General features: G+C 40.8%; 1 protein-coding gene across 21 annotated transcripts in view; it reads right to left on the minus strand.

The window, feature by feature from the left end:
* Positions 1–16,371, minus strand: part of LOC105472675 (RUNX family transcription factor 1) — a 1,100,727-nt gene that overhangs the window by 272,492 nt on the left and 811,864 nt on the right. For all 21 annotated transcript variants that reach the window (XM_071095679.1, XM_071095683.1, XM_071095678.1 and 18 more), the window contains one exon: positions 4,445–4,581. The gene's annotated coding sequence lies outside the window, so the exon portion shown is untranslated. The remainder of the gene's footprint in view (positions 1–4,444; positions 4,582–16,371) is intronic.

Consider the following 16,371-nt stretch of genomic DNA (forward strand, 5'->3'; position numbering starts at 1 on the left):
TGTATATGGTGAGAGTTAAAGACCCAGTTTCATTCTTCTGCATATGGCTAGCCAGAAATCCCAGCATCATTCATTGAATAGGGAGTCCTTCCCCATTGCTTACTTCAGTTGGCTTTGTCAAAGATCAGACGGTTGCAAGTGTGCAGCTTTATTTCTGAGTTTTCTATTCTGTTCCATTGGTCCACATGTCTGTTTTTGTGCCAGTACCATGATGATTTGGTTACTATACCCTTATACTGAAGGCTATACCCAACTTGAAGCTGGGTAGAGCGATGTCTTTGGCTTTCTTCTTTTTCCTTAGGATTGCTTTGGCTATTTGGGCTCTTTTTTGGTTCTATATAAATTTTAGAAGAGTTTTCTCTAATTCTGTGAAGAATGACATTCGTAGTTCGATAGGAGTAGTGTAAATTTCTTTGGGCAGTATGGCCATTTTAACAATATTGACTCTTCCAACCCATGAGCATGGAATGTTTTTCCATTTATTTGTGTCATCTATGATTTTTTCCAGTGGTATTTTGAAGTTCTCCTAGTACAGATCTTTCACCTCCTTGGTTAGCTGTATTCCTAGGTGTTTCATTTCCTTTGTGGCTATTGCACATGGGATTGTGCTCCTGATTTGACTCTTAGCCTGGACATTATTGATGTAGAGATATGTTACTGATTTTTGTACACTGGTTTTGTATCCTGAAACCTTACTAAAATGGTCTATCAGTTAGTAGTCGTTTGGCAGAGTCTTAAGGGTTTCTCTGTATAAAATCATATCACTAGTGAAGAGAGATAGCTTGTCTTCTTCTTTTCCTATTTGGATGCCTTCTTTCTTTTGCCTGATTGCTCTGCCTAGGACTTCCAACAACTAGATTTTGAAAACTTGTTTGAGATGGGCTGTTGTGGGGTAAATAGGGATGATCCTTTAAAATGAAGAACAGTTCACGGCAGCTGTAGGTGATGAGTCTTGGCAGGATGCTGTGGCCACCTGTGCTATTAAGATATGATGAATATGGGATAACAGAGTGAGGTGTGAGCCAGAGTCCAGGGATTTCCAAAGAGTGTTCAAGAACTATTTGGACACCTGATCCTCAGGGAAGATATAAAAAGGTCAAGAGTCGGCACTGAAGAAGGAAGTTTTTGAAGACAGTGATTGAAATGTAACTGATCCACTTATCTTCTCCGACCTTAGTGACCAAAGCATAGAGGGGAGCCTGTCTGTCACATGAAATCTAGCAAAAGGGGCTTGAATCGGATCATGCAGGGAGCATGTGTCCCTCAGCCGAAGCCTGACTCATCCCCTGGGAGAGTGGAAGTGGCCTCCTGTAAAGTAGGATAGACAGGGGTAGCATTAGGAACTTCCCACATGCCCCTTTAGGAATCCTCAAATATGGAATCCCTAAACGAGATGTTGGCTAGGCATTGTTTTAAAGGGGATTTTGCCTAAGAAGGTGGACTTTTCAGGCAAGGAGATTTTAGCCTAAAGAGGTTATGATATAGACCACTGGGAGCAGCAGCCAAGAAGGAAGGGAGGAGGGGCCAATAGCTTAGAGAGGGCACAGCTTCTATATGGGCAGTTTCAGCAGAAGGACCCTAATGGGAGTGCCAATCAGTGTGGAACCCATGAGAGTGCACAGGGCAGAAGCAATTGGCAATAAACACCTATGAGGCCCAGAGAGAGCCGAGCCATCTGATACTAGCAGCAGACAAGCAGCCTCCTCATCCTCCTCCCTGTCTCCCTTCACCCCCTCCAGCATGGCAGGGTGAGATGTCTTGGTTAGCAAGGTGTAGGGGTTGATGGAGGAATCTAGGCTGTTGGAAAAAAGGAGCTTGGCCACATTCCATTAACCCAACCAAGCAGTCGTCCCAGTAGGCGCCAACTGTGGCTATGGGAGTCAAATCAAATTTTCAGTTTTGATGATTTGAGATTCTGTGATTTAGAGTGACCATAGGATTTTCTTATCTAAGTGCGAGGCCAGAGAAAGGATCACGCACATTGAATATATTTACAAGAATAGTGGAAGACAAAAATCAAGTGAGTTTTCAAAAAGTGGAAACAACACAATGTGTCCATTGAGTCAAATGGATGAGTGGATAGAAAAAATGTGGCATATGCGTAAAGTGAAATATTATTCTGCCCTAAGAAGTGAAATTGTGATGTGCACTACAACATGGGCAGGCCTTAAAAGCATTATATTTAGTGAAATCATCCAGACACAGAAGGACAAATATTGTATGATTCTACTTATATGAGGTAGCCAAAACAGACAAATTCATAGAAACAGAAGGTACAATAGAGGCCACTAGGGACTGACAGAATGAGAGAAAGGCAAACCATTGTTGGATGAGCATAGAATTTCAGATTGGAAAGATAAAACATTCTGGAGATGGATAGCAGTGATAGTCGCTTAACAAGGTGAATGTAATTAATGGCACTGAATTGCACACTAATGAACAGTTAAAATGACAAATATTATGTATATTTTACCACCATAAAAAATTAAGTGGCTTTTTTGATTAGAATTCTTTGTGTTTAAAATAACTGTTTATATCCATGATGAGACTCTTATATAATGGTATGTACATCTTCTGGGTGAGTAGCAGTGGATTTATTTATTAATTATTACTCATCCCCTTCCCCTTATCAATGCTGGGTTGGACAGTTGGATACAGATATGGCCAAGATCCGGCTCTTGGCTTTAGGTAATTGGGTTAGTGTAGTCTATCTTTCATCATGAGACCTTCAAGAAGGTTTGTTTATTTCAGTGTGCAACACAGTTAATATAATACTTCTTAACTCATAGGCACTTACTAAATCTTTATTATTTTTATGATAATTAGAGGAAGCAATTAGAGGACTGCCCAGCAAAATGATTCTTCAGAAAGTTTCTGATTTAGCTGTGTTCTCCATGGCACTCTACACCTGTTTTCTACCTATAGAAGAACCTATAGAGTTGTGGCTTAATTGAGAAAAATAAAACTTAAAATCATTTTTTTCTAGAATATAAATTACTATTATCAGGGTTGACTGCAAAAACTCTACAGACCCACAAACTGAGACACACACAAAAACACATACATAGAAACACACACACACACACACACACACACACACACTCTTTAGTCCAGGATATTGATTTCACTTTAAACTCTGGCCTCACTTGGAATGAATGTTTGGGCAAGCCCTAACATAATATCTTTGGGTATTCCCCGTTCCTGTAGTTAATCAACCACACAGAGGGCAGATCTAGAGGAGATAATTGATTTAATGATAAGTTAAATGATTAATCCTTTTTCTGCAGCATCTTAATATGCAGAGATTATCTTGTCTGATGCCTGAGTTGTAAATATATTGCCACTCGTGTTTAATCCCACACAGCGCCTATCTTTTCCTTGAATCTACTCAAGTGTTCAACAACAGCCTTCTAGGTTTCAGTCTCCCAGGTAATTCAGATGAAACCAGAAAATCATGCTGATAAAATAGTTTCATCCTGTTTGGAATCGTGTACCTCGCAGTGCACCCTGTTCAGAGAAGCTAAAGGAAATTCAAAACAAGAGATGGAGTCATGACTCGGGGATGACAGCTACGTTCTCTGTGTTCTGCTGTATTCAGGACAGTGTGGATCGTGGACTACCTGGGACCTGCTTCTGAAGGTAGTGAGAAGCAGACTCAACCATGAATTCTTTTAGAGTCAGAACCCTTCACCTATGAAGATACACAACATACACTTTAACTCCAAGACTTCCATTTTTATTCCTATCACTTATCCAATCTAGGGAGCTTCAGCTTACCCTCTCTTTCTGAGTGGACTGAAAACATTTGGAACAATCAGGTGATTCCACTGTACTTCAAACCCTCACCTTAATGGAAGAACATATTCTTGGCCCATTGCTCCCTTTGAATTGCAAGTTTATCCCTACCAAGGACATATTTCTTTGATGTACTGAGGGTAGGCTTGCCAGACTTAGCAAAACAAAACAGAAAAACAAAAACAAAAAAAAGCATGTATTGTTAACTCTGAAGTTTTGAGAAACAATGAACGAGTTTTTAGCATGTCCCAAGTACAGCATGGGACACGGGTATAGTAAAGAATTATTCATTGTGTGTCTATAATTCAAATTTAACTGGGTAAATTTAATTCATTTACTTTCATTCATTTAATCTGGCAATCCCTGTTGACAGCCAAGGTGTGAGATATGTATGTGTACACATATCACCTAAGAAACAGAAAGCTTTGGGGGTTTATTTAAATATACAGGAGAAGATAATAGAGTATGCCGTTGAACTTCAATCACTGCGGGCTGCTGTGGATTTTTTTTTTCTTCCTTTTTTCTTGCAACCTTTTCAAGGACCTGGAGAAGTGTTAAATACCAGACTCACCTTGCTAATGGTTTGGCCACCAGTAAGAAACAATGGCAAAAGGGATCATTTACCTTGCTTTCTCCATGTAGGACTCACCTGCTTTCGGGTCCAGGAGAGCTTGCTGTGGTATTGTTCTTCTCTGCTCCCTTTCCAAAGGACAGCCCAGGCGTGCTAATTGCTGGGTGGCAGCCACACTAAATGCAAGTGGACGACAGCTGGGTGCCGGGCTCGCTCTGCAAGAGGAGATTTGGGTTTCCATTGTAGTCCGCGTCATAATCCGTACCCTTCCATCTGCACTAACTGTTGTTTTAGGTCTCAAGTAATTGGCTGGAGCTGAAAACATAAACACCTCCACGCGCCTGCCCTTATCATTTTCTTTTTATGTTGGTTTAGGAAATACACCTGAGAGACCAAATGCATACAATGAATCCAGCAATTACCAACCACCATGGGCGAGCAGCAAACGCTCAAACAACAAAACACCCAAGGATGGGCGGTTGCTGGCTTCTGATTTCTTCATGGGGATGGGGGTCCCAGATCTGGGTCTAGGACTCCCTCCCACTTCTGTCCTGGGAAAGCTGATTTCAATACTGCCAAAGACGTGGAACTTTTCTGAAGAAGGTTCTCTCCCGATTTATTTTGAGTAAACAACTGGTACAGGTTATGTATAGTGCTGGGAAAACTAATACAGAGAAAGAGGTGGGACATAACTAGTTTGGTTGTCATCTGTGAAACATTTAATTGCGACATTGTTAAAAGGAAAATTAGATCTCTCTCTCTCTCTCTTTTTTTCCCCCCCCAGGTATGGCTTTGGCAGAAAACTCCCAAAGGAACATTAGAAAGTGGAGATTAAGGGTGAAGATAGGGAGAGACATTCAAAAACACAACCATCATTTCATACCTTTGGGACTGAGTTGTTCAGTCATTCGACAAGCATTTCTTGAGCACATTCTATGTATTGGGCACCCTTTTACTGAGCAAGACAATTTAGAATGAGGTTGTGAACATGAACTTGGAGCTACCTGGGCTTGTAATCCCAGCTCAGCCACCTACTAGTTAACGTGTCCTTGAACCATCTACCTAATCTATCTGTGCCTCCTTTCTCTCACTTGTTGAATGGAAATAATACGATTAAGTCCTTCATAAGGTCTCTGTGAAATGGAAATAATAGTATTTCTTACCCCATAGGGTCATTGCGAGGATTAAATTGGTTAATGCCTGTGAAGCACTTAGAAAAATTCTTGGCACATATTAACTACCAGGTACATATTAGCTCTTATTTGGTGGTGATGTTGCGTTGCTGTTTAACATGAAGGAATGTGCCGTGTGACATTTTGCGTAAACGATGATGAAAGGGAAGAAACACTACCCCAAACCTATTAGTGAAAGACTGGGTAGACATGATTTTTATTCATGCTCCCTCCTGCAGACAGTAAATTACTTAGGAAGTTGTTTCTGTCACTTTCTGCTTTGGTCCTCAAACATTAAGAACATGGTTTCTTTAAATAATTCTTTAAAAATTGTTAGAACAACAATGATATGGGCTAACTGTAGGAACATGTAGAACGCATGTTTGCCATCGCCTAACTGAAAATTAGAATGATCATCTTGGGTATGTTACATTGAATTAAGTTTGGCCTAAAGTTGCCTCCATCCATATTTTAAGGCTGGCCTAACAGTTTCTCCATGCCTAGCGAACTGTAACCTAACTTGATGGTTAAACAGACAGCAGCCTACAATTGTAACAAGTAGCCGAGTCTCAGCCAATCTGAGCAGTTGAATTTCAGCCAGTCATGGGGACCAACTGTTCAACCTGTGTTCCTAGAAGGCAAACACTGAGCTATCACCAATTCAGCTGTTTCTGTATCCACTTCTATTTTGTGTATGCCATTTTTCTTTTTCTGTCTGTAAACATTATCCATGCAACAGTCCTGGGGTTGCTCTGACTCTATTCTGGTTTGGGGGCGGGGCGGGGCGGGGGGGCTGCCTGATTCATGAGTCGTTCTTTGTTCCTACATTCTGTTAAATGCAACGTGTCTAAAGTTTCTCTTTGAACAGGTAGTGGGACTGAGCTACTATTCAAAATATTCTCTGTGTCCCACTGTGGCTCGCCATCATACATTCTGTATCTTTTGCTTATCTTCCTGTCATGAGACCAGCAATGTCTTGACACTGCTCACCTGAAGCCAGCAATCAGTCAACTGGGGAAGACATCAATCTCTGTGATTGTAAACTACTGAGACCGGGTAGTATGTGGCCTTAATCTAGCCCATCCTGACTGATACATTGGCCCTAACCAATGACCACCTAACCCATGGTTTTATCTTTATTTGATGCCAGGATTGCTTTTTTGTTAGTTGGTTGATTATTATAGGAACAGTAGATGTTCATGTATTAAAAAGTAAGGGTTGGCCGGATGCGGTGGCTCACGCCTGTAATCCCAGCACTTTGGGAGGTCGAGATGGGCAGATCACGAGGTCAGGAGTTCAAGATCAGCCTGGCCAACATGGTGAAACCCTGTCTCTACTAAAAATGCAAAAATTAGCTGGGCATGGTGGCGCACACCTGTAATCCTAGCTACTCAAAAGGCTGAGGCAGGAGGATTGCTTGAACCTGGGAGGCAGAGGTTGCAGTGAGCTGAGATAGTGCCACAGCACTCCAGCCAGGGTGATAGAGTGAGAGTCTGTCTCAGAAAAAAAAAAAAAAAAAAAAAAAAGTAAGGCTTACATCCCAAATAATTTTTGTTTCCTTAGTAAGTTACTATGGATCCGCTACCCATGCATTCATCTAAGTTCACCATCCTTTTACGTATTCACTTATTTAATAGACCTTCTGTTAGTAACTAGTTTATATTGGATTTGGGTCTTGGTTCTGGGGGAAGCAGATAGGTGGTTCAGAAATGCGTAAAACAGAGTTCCTGTCCTCAGCGTGTTTATCAAAAGTGCAAAAATCTGTTTTAGGACACAAAGTTCTAGACACTTACTTGCTGTGCAAAGTAAAATTGTGTCCTACTTGTACCACTCTGTTTTTTTTTTTTTTTTTTTTTTTGAGATGGAGTCTTGCCCTGTGACCCAGGCTGGAGTGCAATGGCCCTGATCTTGGCTCACTGCAACCTCCACCTCCTGGGTTCAGACGATTCTCCTGCCTCAGCCTCCTGAGTAGCTGGGATTACAGGCGCCCACCACCACGCCCAGCTAATTTTTGTATTTTTAGTAGAGACGGGGTTTCACCATGTTGGGCAGGATGGTCTCGATCTCCTGACCTTGTGATCCACCCGCCTTGGCCTCCCAAAGTACTGAGTTACAGGCATGAGCCACTGCGCCTGGCCAATACCACTCTGTTTAAACTTCAAGTCCTTCCCCCTAGCTACCAATATTTTATGAGTTGGCGTTGACTTAGTGGTTACTCTAATCTGTAGTCTTCCTAAGGGTTAAAAATGTAAATCAGATCCTTTGCACCTTGACTTTCCAGGCTAAACATGTGTGTTTATTTAAATTAGTCTCTCATTGACTGTCCTCACTATCTTCATAATGTTAGTTGCCCCTTATTTGGCTATTTAAACTTCAGTAGTTTTTTTTCTCTTTTAGACAGATATCTAGCTTAAGCAAATCTCTCCAGATTTTGACACCCTATGACTTTGTTGGTGAGTTTTCTCTGTAGATTTTTTATTTTTTATTTTTAAATCCAGATGATAAACACTGTCAATGTATTTTTGATTTATGTTAATTTCTGGCCAGAATTTTCTAGATAATAACTTCTGTCTTCTGTTATTTTTCCCCTTGTCATTCACTCATGCTTGGGATTTTATATTCACTGGGGTCTGGGATAAGGGAGTAAAATTTACTTAACTTTGAGCACATTATCACTTTTTCCAGCATCTTGGGTATATTACATATCATATTAATTACCAAATGACTCCTCTTTTAATAAGTTCTCAAATCTTTTAGTAGATCTAAGCGCTTAAACAAATAAACCCAACATTTCTTGTAGACATGGACAAATGAAGTTTTGCATTTCAACCAAAGTAAGAGAATAGTCTTTAAAACAGATATAAAATAATAATAATAACAGGAAATGTTTTTGCTTCCTCTAGTGATCATATTTTCACTTGGAAACATTTTTTATATGAACAGAAAAGGAAAATAATAATCTTATTTATTTTAATTGTCAAATTAACCATCTTTGATAACTTATAAAGTACTGCTGTTTTAAAAAAGAAAATTAAAAATTAATGAAAGATAGAAAAATATTTAATGTTGATGTCTTCAGCTATGAAATGCATTAAGAATTTGCTAATTATGTATTAGCTGCCATAGATTGACTCTCTTGCTAAGCACCTTACATGGATTACCTGATTTAATCTTCATAACCCCGTTTTTATCCTCATTCTCATTGCAGATGAGAAAACCATAGCATAAAGAGGCTAGATAGGCTGGGTGCAGTGGCTCACGCCTGTAATCCCGGCACTTTGGAAGGCCGAGGTGGGTGGATCACCTGAGGTCAGGAGTTCGAGACCATCCTGGCCAATGTGGTGAAATCCCGTCTCTACTAAAAATACAAAAATCAGCCAGGTGTGGTGGCGCACACCTGTAATCCCAGCTACTCAGGAGGCTGAGACAGGAGAATCGGCTTGAACCCAGGAGGCGGAGGTTGCAGTGAGCCAAGATTGCATCACTGCACTCCAGCCTGGGCGACAGAATGAGACTCTGTCTCAAAAAAAAAAAAAAAAAAAAGAGACTAAATATTTTCCAAGTCCACATAGATAGAAAGTGTGGGGGCCATGGCTTCAAACCTAGGCAGGCTGGCTCCAAATTTTGCACAAGTCACCATGGCCTAATAGTGCCCAAACTATTCTTTACCTTTCCTTTTTGTTTTTATTCTTAATCCAAGAGTCAATTAAGATAGGAAAGAAGAGATTTGTTTCAATAGGAATTCAAATTTCACATGCTTTGTAGATGAACACAAGGATCATTTGCTTCAGATTAATAGAAATATTTTCTCTGAAGTTCAGAGGTTTTGTAGGAGGTAGCTTCCAAATTTTCTTGTCTTTCTTGTCTCCACGATTTACACTGTTTATAAGGTGTTCAATTATACTACAAAGGGGCCATATGTTTCTTTTGGAGATTTAAAATTATTGTTGACGGATAATATAAGTTGACCATGTCCAGGCCTACTTTTGTTCACATCTTTATAAAAGTCAGAGTACAGTTAGGTTATTTTAGATTTTATTCAATGAAAGAGGGTGTGAGTTAGCAGTTCTAGATTGTGCAGTAATTCAAAATGATCAATAAATCTTTCCTTTCTCAAAACACTCTGAGCACTTTTTATCACTCATTAAATTAATGTCGTGTACCACCCTAGACTATAGAGCTATAGTCTTATCTTCCCCGACAGACTGTAAAATTTGGAGGGTAAAGGGGATATCTAATTCATTGCTCTGGTGCCTTTTGAAGGTGGAAAACTGTAGGAGCCCATCACGTTTTTGTTGAAGTGGTGTATCAGTTATCTATTGCTACAATCATGCTGCAGAACAAACATCCCAAAAACCTAAGTGCATTCAACAATCAATGTTTATCATTGTTCACACCTTATGCCTCAGCTGGGCAAATTTTCTGGTCTCAGCAGAGCTCACTCATGCATCTATGGTCAGCTGAAGGTGGGTGATCAGTTCTGTTGATCTTGGTTGGGCTCTCTCACGTGTTGGGGCCAGTTAGCTTAGGACAGCCTCAGCAGGGACACCTGGACTCACCTCCATGAGGTGTCTTATTCTCCAGGATGCTAGCACAGTCAGGTTCACATGGAAGTGACAGAGAAAGTAAGCAGAAATGTATACAGCCTCTGCAGGTCTTAAAGCTTGGAACTGGCATATTGCTATATCAACTACATCCTATTGGCCAAAGCAAGTCATAAGGCCAGCCCTGATTCAAAGGGTGGGAAATAGACTTTGTCTCTTAACTGGAAGAGATTCAAACTCACATTACAAAGAGTGTGCGTACAAGGAGGACTGAAGAGTTGGGGTTAATTTTGGAGTCAACCTGCCACAAGTAGAATACATAAATAAAGATGACCAAACCCCACCAGGTGGCCTTAGATTGTCCCTCGTTTCCTTACTGTAGGCACCAGAAGTGGCATTGTGGAGTGGAAAGTGGGAGGGGCTGGCATTGTTTGGCTATGAGTTCCCAGTCTTTTCATGGTTGCTTGACCATGAAGTAGTCATGTTATGTCCTTAATCACAGCTTCTCACCTCCCTAGGATGGTCATGAGAATTCAATAGGACAGTGCACATTGAATTGCTTTGCAAATTATAAAAAAGCATCTGTGAACTATCACTGCTGTTATTTCATTTGAGGCTGGGGAGCCTGCCTGCAATTCCACTAATTTGACAGATTCTGAACAGCATCCGCAGAGAATGTGTAAATCCCAATAAACAACATTTCTTTCACTCCGCTCTGAGATTGGGTCTGAGAATTGCATCCTGAGAGTCAGAGAAGGTTGTACATAGTGGTGTGGGGCTGCAAGACATCACGGGAGCCTGCTGGAAAGATGAAGAGGTTTTAAGTGTGCTGCTGTGACACCACCTTCTGAAAGAACAGACATTTAGTCCTGCTCTAGGTGATTCCCATACCAGAGGAAGGTGGCACACTGAGAATCTGAACTTCTGCATTTATTTCTGCTTGAAGAATTAACAAGCTCTTAAAGTAAATATAGTCCCAGGTTCTCCCCTTCCAGCTTTTGTGATGTCACAGTGCTTTGGGGCCTTCCCCCTTTACTGCTACCTGGGCTGCTTTCCCTGCTCTGTGGAAGTGAGAAATAGGCTCCTATGACATTGAAAAGAGCACAATTTGGAGTACTCGAATGGACGCATTTTCCCAGTCTTGTGGTGCTCCCTGTGATTAAAATGGAGATGTCTTTTGCATAAATGGCTTGTAAAGAGTTTCTTGCAAACCCCAGTGGTCTGGCTCTGCTTATGAGTCAAATATTTAACATATTGTGAGAAATGACATTTAGGCAAAAAGAGACCCAAATTAATTAAATGTGTGTAGGAGACAGCCCACATTGTTTGACCATGTGTACTACTAGTTATCAACTGATGCCTCTGAGACAGATCTGTGGGCATTTACTATGCCCACGAACATGTGGGATCTAAAATGAAAAGACCTAGCCAGGACAAGAAAGACATCTGAGAGAATTTGTTGCTTCAGATTTTATTCTTCTAAAAATTTATCACTGCAAGTATAAATCCTAAATTCAAAATTACCTTCAATGTTATTGCACATTGTATGCACACAAATGGGATACTCAGACCAACAATGTAGGTCTTTCTTGGTGCTAACAACCCACATGCTGTATGAAACTCAAGGTGGCATTAATTTAAAACCAAATCCTGACCAGGTGCATGCACGTGGGGATACAGACTCATACCTGTAATCCCAATACTTTGGGAAGTCAAGGAGGGAGAATTGCTTGAGCCAGGAGTTGGAGACCAATCTGGGCAATAAAGTGAGCCCGCCACCTCTACAAAAACATTTAAAATTTAGCTTGCATGATGGTGTGTACCTGTGGCCTTGGTAGTTGGGAGGTTAAGGCAGGAGGATTGTTTGAGCCCAGGAAGTGGAGACTGCAGTGTGCTGATTGCACCAGCTGCACTCTACCTGGGTGAGACAGTGAGACACTCTCTCTCTTTCTCTCTCTCTCTCTATATGAATAAAATTCATATATATTCATAAATTCATATATATGACTAGAATTCTCTCTCTATATATATATGTATACATATATTTGTATATATGAATAAAAACGAAAACTCCAAGTGAGGACTGTGCTGATTCTGCACATGCAACTGTTATTCCTTTGAAATGGTGCTGTTTCACTTGCCCTGCCTTAAGTCAGTTGGAAAAAAATGGTTGGCTTTTGCTTTTCTAATTTGCAAGCCACATACCTTTTTCCCGGCTCTGCACACTGTCTCATCTTGCTTAGAAAAGGGGCTAGAGATTAGAAGGTGGCCTTGGAAGGGCAGGCCTTTCCTCTTGACCGACTTGGGCGCCATCAGGCTATCAGAGCAGAATGGCTGAGGCCAGGTTGGCGGGGGATCTGGGGTGATCCGAAAGCAGGACTATCTGGCCAACAGCAGCAGCAGTGTGGTGGTAGGAAAGACAGCACTGTCCTTTTTTCATTAAGTATATTTATAAACATACTGAACATGAAACATTTTTCCTTTCTTCACAGTGATGGATGATTATATGTCTATGAAATGTTTTCATTTATTTGGCGCCAGGGTAATCAAAATCAGTTGAAACTGTCCCACTGAAAGGAAAGAAAACAAGTAGGCGTGGGACGCCTGTGCTCCCTCCCTCATACTCTTCAAGGGGAGTCGCTGGCAGAAGGTCTCGCTTTGGAGAGGAACAAGCCCTTCAACTGCTAATTGCTCCCAGTCCCGCTCATGGCTGCCATCCACGGAGGCTGCAGCTCTGCAGAGCTTTCAAAGCAATCGCCTCCACTCTGGAAGCAGTGTGAGAGCGTTGGGGCCAGCCTGTGCGTGACTCTGTTTAGGCTGAGAAAGAGCTGGTCCCAGAAAACCTTTGTGAATGAAACGCTCGTGCTTTCATGTCTGCTCTGGCCTGTGTTCTGGGTCAGCTGTTGTGATCTCCAACATCCTGTTTAAACTGGTGTTTTCCACTACATACAGACAAAACTATTTCTATTATAAGCTTCTAATGGTTGTGCAGAGAAAAGCAAGGGGATTAGGTAGGGAAGAAGGGTTGACCTATTGGGAGAGAAACACAGACAGTAGATACATGCCTGATTCCTTCTTTTGATGGGGTTCTTTGGACATACGTAACTCAGATCTTTGTGTTACAAATGTAGTATCACTTTGAAAGGCCACCTTTTTTGGTGAGGTTTATCTCGCCTAAACCATGGGATAATTTTGCTCACTTGTGGACATCTCTCTCTTTGTGGTTTTCAGTGCAGAACTGTTTATAGACATGAGGGTTAAGACCCTCAGAGGGTAGAAAACAATTGTCCTGATCTCCAACCATCACCTTTCAAGGAATTACTTTGAATATTGGAGGAGAGAAGAGACTTTGACTTCTCAAATAGATTCAAGAACTTTTAAAAGTGAATTGAGAGAATTACCTTTTATTTGTTTTCTTATTAAAATAGGCAAAGATCTAATGGATGCTTTTTTTAGCAGAGCAGAAAGGAATGAGCCTCCCTTCCCTTCTTGACTCCTCATTAACATGGCACGGAAGGGCTTGGAGAGGGTCCTTGGGACTCCCCTGCTGGGCACTGAAGTTATGGGCAAAGACTGACAGTCCATTTGTCTCATGTGAACCAGTGATACAGTGAAGAGGTCAAAGAAATCCTTAATGTTCCCAAAGCTCGATAAAATAGTAGCTATATGGCATATCAGAACTAATAACTTATAATCAAGTTCTGAATTGGATGGACTGAGGTCAAATTCATACAAGGCACTGGAAGAAGGAAGACTTAAACTGGATGGTACCCATGAGTGGCCATCCTGTGAGTAAGTAGCCTTGCATGGCAAAAGAGCTTCATGGATGTGATAAGAACCTTGAAATGGGGAGATTGGCTTGGAATCTCTGGATGAGCCCAGTGTAATCACAATCATCTTTAAAAATGGACTTGAGAGACAGAAGCATCAGTGTCAGAGTGGCATGACATGAGAAAGACTCAACCACCCTTTGCTCGCTTTGAAGATGGAGGAGGAGTCCACAAGCCAAATAATGCAGGGGCTTCTAGAGGCTGAAAAAAACAAGAAAATGGATTCTGCCTTAGAGTCTCTGGAAGGGAATGCAGCCCTGCTGACACCTTGACTTTAGCCCCATGAGATTCATGTCAAATTTCTAATCTGTGGAACTGTAAGAGAATAAATTTGTTTTGTTTTAAGCCACTAAATTTGTGGTTATTTGTTACAGCAGCAATAGACAGTCTAATACACTGAGAATTATACAAGGAAATTTATCTGGTTTATTTTTTGGAATGTGTGCAAACTGGCTAAATGGCACTTTGCATTTTCCAGTCTTCTTAAGGAGTACAAAATGTTGTGGAATCTGACTGCTTGAGCCTTTAAAAATATCCAGAAAATATGAGTAATGTCTCAACCATTTTGAGCATATGGAACTTGGTAGCATAGCAAGGAATATCAAAATAAAAGAAATCACCTCTACCAATAGATCAAAAAAAAATTTGATTTTTGAGTGTAACCTTTTAGAACATACCCATATCTAGTTTTAAGAAAATTATAACTGTATTTGTAAAACCACTGTCCTAGATAAATACGCTGTGCTTATTTTATAGCTTTTAGCTAAAGAAAATTAGTGACCTATCCAGAAGTTCTTAAATTTTCGAATTTGGAGTTACTGAACTCTTCATGATAAGAAGGATAATTGGTTGATACATTCACTTACAAAGGAGAAAAGATTTTTTTTTTTTTTTTTTTTTTTGAGACAGAGCCTTGCCGTGTTGCCCAGGCTGGAGTGCAGTGGTGCAATCTTGGCTCACTGCAAGCCCTACCTCCCGGGTTCACACCATTCTCCTGTCTCAGCCTCCCAAGTAGCTGGGACTACAGGCCCGCCCGCCACCACACCCAGCTAATTTTTTTGTATTTTTCTGTAGAGACGGGGTTTCACCATGTTAGCCAGGATGGTCTCGATCTCCTGACCTTGTGATCCAACTGCCTCGGCCTCTCAAAGTGCTGAGATTACAGGCGTGAGCCACCACACCCAGCCGAGAAAAGATTTTTAACTTCTGCACCATGCCAGGGCATGAAATTAGCATTTGTAAGTGTGAAATTTGAATGAAAGTTATAACATTAAAAGTTTCTCTGCCTAATATAGACATGGGCATCTTTTCTGTAGGGAGCAAGGGGCAAAGTTAACCATTAAATAACCAACACACCTACCCGTTATTTTTTTTGAAAATTCCCATTTTTAGCTGTGAGCTTGGATGTGCCCAATTTCTAAAAGTAACAAAGGATGTAAATGTCAAATAACAGAGCACGTTGTATCCAACATTTAAAATAGCTCCTGGAATGCTGAGGCAGTTTGAAAAAGACAAACACAGGGGTATCAAAAATTTTTCTATGTTTCATATTACTTTTCCATAGTAAAAATTAGCTACTATGATTAAAAAATAAATCTGTAGCACTTATAAATGAACACGTAAGAAAAGGACTCTCTGGTCCAAAAAGAGATTGAGTAATTCTTGGGGTGGTGACCCTGATTTCAAATGTTTGGTTTTTCAATTACTTGGTGTAAAATCTGGTACTTCTCTAAGAAAGGAACTGATTAATTCAGAAACAGGCAGCAACCAGCTTCCTCCCAGAGATAAGATGACATCACCCCAAAGTCCCAGACAGTATGCTAAATACAACTTCAAAATAGGCAATCACATTCACTGAAATGCAGTCCCTGCAGCCAACCACGATCACCCATCCTCCATTATCCCGCCCCATTACCTTAGCCTTCAGTGTCAGGATGAGCAAAGCCGGGGGCATCCGGCCAAGTCTTACACAAATCCTTAAGATATCTTTTATCTCCGGGTTAATAGATCATGTTAAGGACTTCAGTGGCAGAAACGGATCCTATGGACAGTTTATCTCTGTGTCTTTCTAGCTAACACTTTTCCCTCATACAGCCAACTGATTCATTTAGAACAAGCCTTTTTACTTTTATAGAGCTTTCTTCCATTTCAGTTAGAATCTTATCTAAAGTGAGAACAAATTCTCAAGTGTTTAATATGGGTCAAGGAGACAGCCCCTTAAACAGAGTTCAGTTTAATCTGTAGAATTAATTGGTTTTGTTTGCAAGCAAATTACATATTTCAAAAATAACATATAAGATATGTTGAAGTATATATATTTATGATCTATTTCAAAAGGAAACTGACTACCATTCCCATTTGGTCAGTTCCCAGTAGACTCTGACTTCATTTCTGCCTTAGCTTCTTCCGGGCTTGGCCATGTTTGCACACACTTCCTTCCCTCATCTAGCATCCATCAT

The sequence above is a fragment of the Macaca nemestrina genome, chromosome 4 (genome assembly GCF_043159975.1).
Source record: "Macaca nemestrina isolate mMacNem1 chromosome 4, mMacNem.hap1, whole genome shotgun sequence".
NCBI lineage: Eukaryota > Metazoa > Chordata > Mammalia > Primates > Cercopithecidae > Macaca > Macaca nemestrina.